The sequence below is a fragment of the Gopherus evgoodei genome, unplaced genomic scaffold (assembly GCF_007399415.2).
Source record: "Gopherus evgoodei ecotype Sinaloan lineage unplaced genomic scaffold, rGopEvg1_v1.p scaffold_51_arrow_ctg1, whole genome shotgun sequence".
Lineage (NCBI taxonomy): Eukaryota > Metazoa > Chordata > Testudines > Testudinidae > Gopherus > Gopherus evgoodei.
This window is the reverse complement of record NW_022060072.1, coordinates 799,955-807,756: the sequence shown is the minus strand read 5'-3', so window position 1 is coordinate 807,756 and position 7,802 is coordinate 799,955. Positions and strand designations below refer to the sequence as shown.

The 7,802-nt window shown below is 53.0% G+C and overlaps 1 long non-coding RNA gene across 1 annotated transcript; it reads left to right on the top strand.

The window, feature by feature from the left end:
- The first annotated feature begins 5,242 nt into the window (after window positions 1-5,242).
- LOC115643169 lies at window positions 5,243-7,428 on the top strand. Its single transcript, XR_003998292.1, has 2 exons — window positions 5,243-5,476; window positions 6,541-7,428. It is a non-coding gene; the product is annotated as an uncharacterized LOC115643169 (long non-coding RNA).
- Window positions 7,429-7,802: the final 374 nt, after the last annotated feature.

Below are 7,802 nucleotides of genomic sequence, written 5' to 3'. Positions count from 1 at the left end.
GCAAGTTCTGGGTGGGCACCTGGGGTGTGGGAGCATTTTAAAGAGGGTCTGACGTGGTGTCTGCCCCTTCCTGGGGGGCCAGTCAGCCCTGCACCTTTAAGCCCACCCAGGAAAGGAGTGGGTTTTGTGGGAGGGGCAGTGGGAATCTGGCTGGGGGGATCAGCAGATGGGGGTCCCTTGGCCTTTCCCATGGCTCCAGGAGCTGGGCTGGGATTTCCCAACCAGCCCAGGTAAGGCAGGAGCCCAAATCCCTCGGGGAAGTCGGTAGGGCAGCAAGGGAATGCCGACTCCCATGTTACTGGGGGACATGAGGGGTGTTCCTGCTCCTCCTGTGACGGGACACCCCAAAGCAGTATCACCCTGACCAGCAAAGCCCTGAGACCAGAGTGATGGGTTAGCGGCTCCCAGCTCCCTGTGGTCCACCCGGCTCTGGTGCAGAATGTGCCCCCATCCCCCCGGACATGGCTCACTGCATGCACGCCCGCTTTGCCGCAGGTTGTGTGTGTCTGCCTTCTCGCCTCTTAGACTGGGGAGAATGGGGATTAATTCCCCCCCCCCCGGGGGTCACAACCCTCCCGAGCCCTGTTATGGGTCTGGGCATCCACAATCTCTGCAGCCCGTAGGACTGGGTCGGGGTCCCTATCACACACCGCTGCTCTCACCTCATCAGGCAGAAGGCCTAAGAATCGTTCCAAAGTTATTAAATCCAGCAGCTTTTCAAAACTCCCATGCGCCTTTGCTCCCACAACCCCCGTTTTAACAAAACCCACCAGCTTATGAGCACATGCTACAAAAGTACAATTATTAGACGTTTTAAACTTCCTACACGTAACCCTGTAAGGCTCAGGAGTGACCTTGAATTGCCGTAACATAGAGTTTTTAAACAGCACATAATCTAAGGCTTCTTGTTTCCTTAACTCATGAAATACTTCCCTGGCTTTCCCGGTCAATCTGGACAGCAGGACAGGCATTCGCTGTTCATCTGGGATGCCATGCAGAGTTCATAGACATTCAAAGGGAGACAAAAACTCCTCTGCGTCCTCCGTATCTTTGTAAATTGGACAGATCCTTTCCCAGGTTCTTTCGTTGTGGCGGGGAAGTGGAGTACCAGGCGGCGATGACTTTCTCTGCTCTTCCAGTTCTTGGAGCTGAAGTTGGGGAGCCTTCTTCTCAGCAGCTATACGCTCCTTGGGCCTCTTATGAGCTCCCTCGTCAGCTTCCTTCTTTCAGCAGCTTCTCTTTCTAATTCAGCGATCTGTTGCTTTTCCAGCAATCAAATGTCTTCTAGTTTCTGTTCATGGTCAAGCTGCCTTTTCTGCAGCATCAGGTAAGGGCTGTGCTCCTGCCTCCTGACCCTGGCCATTAACAGCTCACTCAGTTCTTGATTGGTAGCTTTCTTTCTAAAGCTTATCCCCTTTTCTCAACACAAATCTTCCAGGGCTTTCTTTTGTCAAGGCCTCATATGCTCTTTGCTCACCCATTGCAATGGCTCTTTCACCAACCAAGCTCTCAAAACCAAAATTCAAATGTGGATAGAGTGCGGTTCTGACTCAAAGCTTCATTGACCTGGTTCTGCGGATCCTGCCGACTACGCCAATGTAGCAATGCTGGCTTTGGTGGGACCCAACTGAGAGTATCAATACCTTGCCCTAAGTTGTTTTGGGGGGAGGGAAGCTCGGTGCTTTGAGCATTGGCCTGCTAAACCCAGGGTTGTGAGTTCAATCCTGAGGGTGCTATTTGGGGATTGGTCCTGCTTTGAGCAGGGGGTTGGACTAGATGATCTCTTGAGGTCCCTTCCAACCCTAATAATCTATGATTCTAGGAGAAATTGTTTAGAGCCAGGCAGTCACAGCCCAAAGCTGAGTGTCCCTTATTATTATTATTACAGCCAAACAGAGAGGAATTTGGTCTCACCCCACTGGCTAACCATATCACACAAGCAATTCCCTTAGACACACCAGTTTCCCAGTTTCATCTGCAAATTTGACACCATCAGCTCAGGATTGAACAAAGACTGTGAATGGCTTGCCAACTACAGAACCAGTTTCTCCTCTCTTGGTTTTCACACCTCAACTGCTAGAACAGAGCCTCATCCTCCCTGATTGAACTGACCTCGTTATCTCTAGCTTGCTTGCTAGCACACATATATATACCTGCCCCTGGATATTTCCATTACATGCATCTGAGGAAGTGGGTATTCACCCACGAAAGCTCATGCCCCAAAACGTCTGTTAGTCTATAAGGTGCCACAGGATTCTTTGCTGCTTTTACAGTTTCCCAGTATCACCACTGGCACCTCTCCTTATGGGGACAACTGTTTATGAAAACCGATACCCCAGGAAAAGAAAAAAAAGGTTCTTTTGATCCCAAAGGACCAAGCCCCAGTCCCAGGTCAAATGATAACTTAGCTCTTAGCCAGAACACACGCTTAGAGCCACTTCTTATTAACGATGCTAAAATGTATTAGAAAAGAAGAGAGAGAGAGAGAGAGAGATGGTTGAAAGTTCAATATACAGACTGTGGCAGAGCGCCGACCTTGTCCCTGTGCTTCCAGGCGGTTTCGCTAGCGTCATTGGCTCACTGCCACCCTCCACGTAGCCCGTCTCTCTCTAGGGCCAGGGTTATAGTCTGCTGAGCCCTTTTCATCATAGGCCAGCTAGGAGGTCGGTGAGAGAACTCCCAAAGTCTCTGTTGTCCCTGGGGCTTATTTCAGAACAGCTCAGCCTCCTGTCCTGACAGGGGCCTGACTTCCCATCCCAGGAGATGTTCCTGTGGTGGTGGGTTGGAGGGAACCTGGGCCCTTTCTCTATTCCAGGTTCCAGCCCAGGGACCTGAATGGTAGCAGCTGTTGGCAGCCAACCTTTCACTGCCAGAGTTGCTACATTTCCCTGGGCCACTTTCCCACTGCTCTCCTGCTTCTCCCTTACCTTAGGGCTCCCTTAACGATGGTTTGAGGGTGTCTTCATTAACCAGCCCTTTAGCCGCACTTCCTCTCCTCTGGCTCCCTGCCTCTCCTCTGTGAGCCCTTTTATAGTATCAGCGGGGCCTTAATTAGAGTCAGGTGATCAAATTAGCCTAATGGCCTCTCCTGACTCTTAGCAGGTTAATTGGAGTCAGGTGTTCTCATTAGCCTGGAGCAGACCCTGCTCTGGTCAGTCTGGGAACAGAAAACTCTTAATCCAGTGGCCAGGAGATCTGCCTTCTGCTACTCTGCTGTTCCCCACTGGCCTGGGTCTATCACAAAACAGACCTGAGTTCCATTTCTTGCGGTTCCGATACATAGCAGAGATGGTGAGTTTGGAGTTGACAAAAGTCCTTTCAGAAATAGTCCAGAGGTTATAGTTCAATGTCCATATTCAGGGTGACTCCATCAATGACTGGGGATCTCAATCCTTGTGGCTTAAGGTTTCCCCTTCTTGAAACCCAAAGCAGATCTGAGATGAAGCAGGATCGTGTCCCAGGCTTCTTATACATTTCCAGCAGCCTTTCGACCTGAGAAAACAATCAGCTTAACTCACCTTCTCCCAAATATCCTGGCAATTAGCACAGGGTAATTTATCCATTAAACAGTTCAGATACAGGTTACCACAACCGTTAAAGAGACACATAGACAATAATACTATTTCACTCAAGTATCTTCCTAGATGTTAATAGTCCTGTTTTGATCTTTGAATCAAAGCTATAGCGATAGACAAGACTAGTTTGGCTACATTGCAAGACCTGAGCTAACATTTACCCTTCTATCTCTAACAATACAGGCTGCATTTCAAAGTTCTATTCATCTACACATCTTCCTAACAAATCTTTAAAATTCGGCCATGGGTCAGGTCAGTCTGGGAGGTAATTAACTCTTTCTGGCCTTGTCCCCTTTCAGTGAGATATTATATTACACTCATAAAGTCACATAAGTAGAAACTTGAAGAAATGGAACAGCAGGTGTCACTCTTGGTTGCCCTGAATGATGTTAACAGAGTAACGCGGAGACTTCAGAACTCTCCAGGTGGTTCCAAGTAGCTGAAATCTTGCATGCAAGCCACGCCAGGGCTTGGAAAGGTTCGATTTTTATCCATGCGTGTCAGTAAACAGCGCTTTCAGCGCACACACACAAATCGAGTACAGGTTGATTATTGGTGGAAATATTTTCCGGAGAGGCAAAGCAGGAGAAATGCTGCTTGAGAACCAATCGGAGCTTCACGTCAGGATATTTCAACACGGGGTGGTGACAATTTGTGCTTTAACAGTTATCAAGGTTAAGTTTATAGCTCAACATCTATTGTCATTAATTAATTGTCTGACCCCCTCCACCCCCGTCTCCCACAAGTGTGCAAATTAACATAGTTAACAATGAAGAAGTGGGTATTCACCCAGGAAAGCTCATGCTCCAAAACGTCTGTTAGTCTATAAGGTGCCACAGGATTCTTTGCTGCTTTTATAGTTAACAATGGAACACAATGTTTAAACCCCCAGGCTTTTGCACCACTGGAAGTTGAATTTGGTAACATTGCTAATTCCCGAGACGACTAGCAGGAGGCACCACACCGGTGAGTCGCCCCACGCTGCAGTCTGGCGCTCGAATAAATTCCCAGGGAGGCTGTGAGATCTCCAGCACTGGAGCTTTTTAAGAGCAGGTCAGACAAACACTTGTCAGGGATGGTCTAGCTATTACGTGGTCCTGCCTCTGTGTAGGGGACTGGGCGAGAGGGACAGCTGAGGTCCCTTCTGGTCTGACAAAACAGGAGCTCGCACTCCGACACAAGCACAGGGAGAGAACATACAGTCTGTGTCCTAGGCTCTCCAAGGGGGGTCTGGGGGGTCAGAGCAGTGGGGGCTGGGGGCCAGGACTCCTGGGTTCTCTCCCCAGCTCTGGGAGGGGAGTGGGGGTGGTGGGTTAGAGCAGGGGGGGGCTGGGAGCCAGGACTCCTGGGTTCTCTCCCCGGCTCTGGGAGGGGAGTGGGGGCTGGTGGGTTAGAGCAGGGGGGGCTGGGAGCCAGGACTCCTGGGTTCTCTCCCCGGCTCTGGGAGGGGAGTGGGGGCTGATAGGTTAGAGCAGGGGGGGCTGGGAGCCAGGACTCCTGGGTTCTCTCCCCAGCTCTGGGAGGGGAGTGGGGGCTGGTGGTCAGAGCAGGGGGGGCTGGGAACCAGGACTCCTGGGTTCTCTCCCTGTGCCTGGCATGGCTGGTGCTAGTATAACCGTTGGGACCATGCTCCAAACCAGTGTGAACGCTGCACCACCCCATCTGATTGTGCCCCTCTGCTCCCCTGCCATATGCTCAGGTGGGGCCACACACTGATCTGCCCAGCGGCTCAGCCCTCCCACCCGGCCATTCAGTGCATGGCCCTGGGATGCTTCCCCCTCTTCACCCTTGGCAAGTGAAAGTGAAACACGGAGTGGAGCTGAGTCACTGGAAAATTCCCCTGACGGAGCCTCCAGCTGCCAGAGAATCGTCTTGGGGGGCAGCTTCCCACAGCTAAACAGGTACCACTGTGTCCTCTTGGGGTGTGAGGGGGTGGGAGCCAGGACTCCTGGGTTCTCTCCCCGGCTCTGGGAGGGGAGTGGGGGCTGGTGGGTTAGAGCAGGGGGGCTGGGAGCCAGGACTCCTGGGTTCTCTCCCCAGCTCTGGGAGGGGAGTTGGGGCTGGAGGGTCAGAGCAGGGAGGGTTGGGAGCCAGGACTCCTGGGTTCTTTCCCTGGCTCTGGGAGGGGAGTGGGGGCTGGTGGGTTAGAACAGGGGGGCTGGGAGCCAGGACTCCTGGGTTCTCTCCCTGGCTCTGGGAGGGGACTGGGGGCTGGTGGGTCAGAGCAGGGGGGCTGGGAGCCAGGATTCCTGGGTTCTCTCCCAGCTCTGGGAGGGGAGGGGGGGCTGGTGGGTTAGAGCAGGGGGGCTGGGAGCCAGGACTCCTGGGTTCTCTCCCTGGCTCTGGGAGGGGAGTGGGGGCTGGTGGGTTAGAGCTGGGGGGGCTGGGAGCCAGGACTCCTGGGTTCTTTCCCCAGCTCTGGGAGGGGAGTGGGGGCTGGCGGGTCAGAGCAGGGGGGCTGGGAGCCAGGACTCCTGGGTTCTCTCCCTGGCTCTGGGAGGGGAGGGGAGTTTAATGGGGTCAGGAGGGGAGGAGGCACTGAGTCACCCGGGTTCATTCACTGGCTCTTGGGTGACTCCAGTTGGTTCTGCCGGCCTCATGGTCTCCCTGGGCCCTGTTCCTCTTTCCCCCGAGAGCTGGGGGAGTGAGGGGAGCACTGATGGGCATGGCTGGTGTTTGGCTCTGCAGGGCACAGTGGGGACGTGGCATGTGCTGGGGGACGCTGTGGCAAGAGAAATTGGAGCAGGACGGGCAGGCGCGCGGGGATGCCCAGACATGCCCTGGCACTGGTGGGCAGCTCAGTCACTTGGTGAGCCCTCGGGGCGGGTCTTATCCTGTGGCTGAGTGTTATCTGGGGCCTCTGGCCTGGGGGATGCCCTACCGGGGACCTACGAAGAAAGGGGGCCGGTTGGAAACCTCAGAGGTGTTGCCGATGGCTAATGCTCCGTCTCCCCCATTCCCCCAGCACCTGATCCAGACCCAGGTGTCCTAGGGGCCCTGACCAAGTCCCTGGATGGGCTCCTCCCCCGATGCCAACCTGCTGCAGACGGCCCTGGATGAGGCACCCAAAATCAACAACCGCAACTCGACGGTGCACGGGTGCCCGGCGCTGCGGGCCTGCCCCGGCTGTGGCGCTCTGGTGAGCCACACCCAGAAGGGCTGCCCCACGGTGTGGTGTGCCGAGTGCTCCTGTTCCTTCTGCTTCCGGTGCCTGAAAGTGGGTTACTGCGGGTACAAGCTCCCCCGGTGCCGCATCCAGGAGAGGCAACGACTGCAGGGCAAGAGAAGCAGCCAGCCCCAGCTGTGAGCCAGGAACATCTTTGTGCCAACAAGCGGGTGACGAACGGACGAGGGGACGGACCCTCCTGCCCACCCCTCCCTTTTGGGGTGTCATGAACATACAGCTAAGGGTAGCATAAAATCCCTCCTTTACCTGCAAAGGGTTAGAAGCTCAAATAACCTGGTTGGCACCTGACCCAAACGACCAGTAATGGGAGAAGATACTTTCAAATCTGTGGGGGAAGGTGTTTGCTTTGCGCTCTGTGTGACGTTCTCTCTGAGACAAAGGGGGAGAGAGACCTACTGAAATGATACATCTAATATTACAGAAATAGTAAGTAACAGCAAGGAAATGCCTTAGATTATCTTTTGTTTTAGCTTGTGAATTGTCCTATGCTAAGAGGTTTATTCCTGGTTTTTTTTGGTTTGTTTTTGTGTAACTTTAAAGTTTTGCCTAGAGGGGAATCCTCTGTGTTTTAAATCTTATTACCCTGTAGAATTACCTTCCATCCTGATTGTACAGAGGTGCTGCTTTTACTTGTTTCCTTATTATAAAGTTCTGATTTTAAGAACATGACTGGGTTTTTAGTGTCCTAAAAACCCAAGGGTCTGGTCACTGCTCACCTTGGTTATCTTTTGGTTGGTAGATTATTCTCAAGCCTCCCCAGGAAAGGGGGTGAAGGGGCTTAGGGGGATATTTTGGGGACACAGGAACTCCGGTGGTCCTTTTCCTGAATCTTTGTCTAACTTACTTGGTGGTGACAGCGATACCATCCCAAGGCAAGAAATTTGTGCCTTGAGGAAGTTTCTAACCTAAGCTGGTGGAATATGAGGTTAGGGAATCTTTCATGCAGATCCCCACATCTGTACCCCAGAGCTCAGAGTAGGGAGGGAACTCTGCGAGACAAATAATCTCATTGCCGTGAGCTTCGCCGCGGTGGCTGCCAC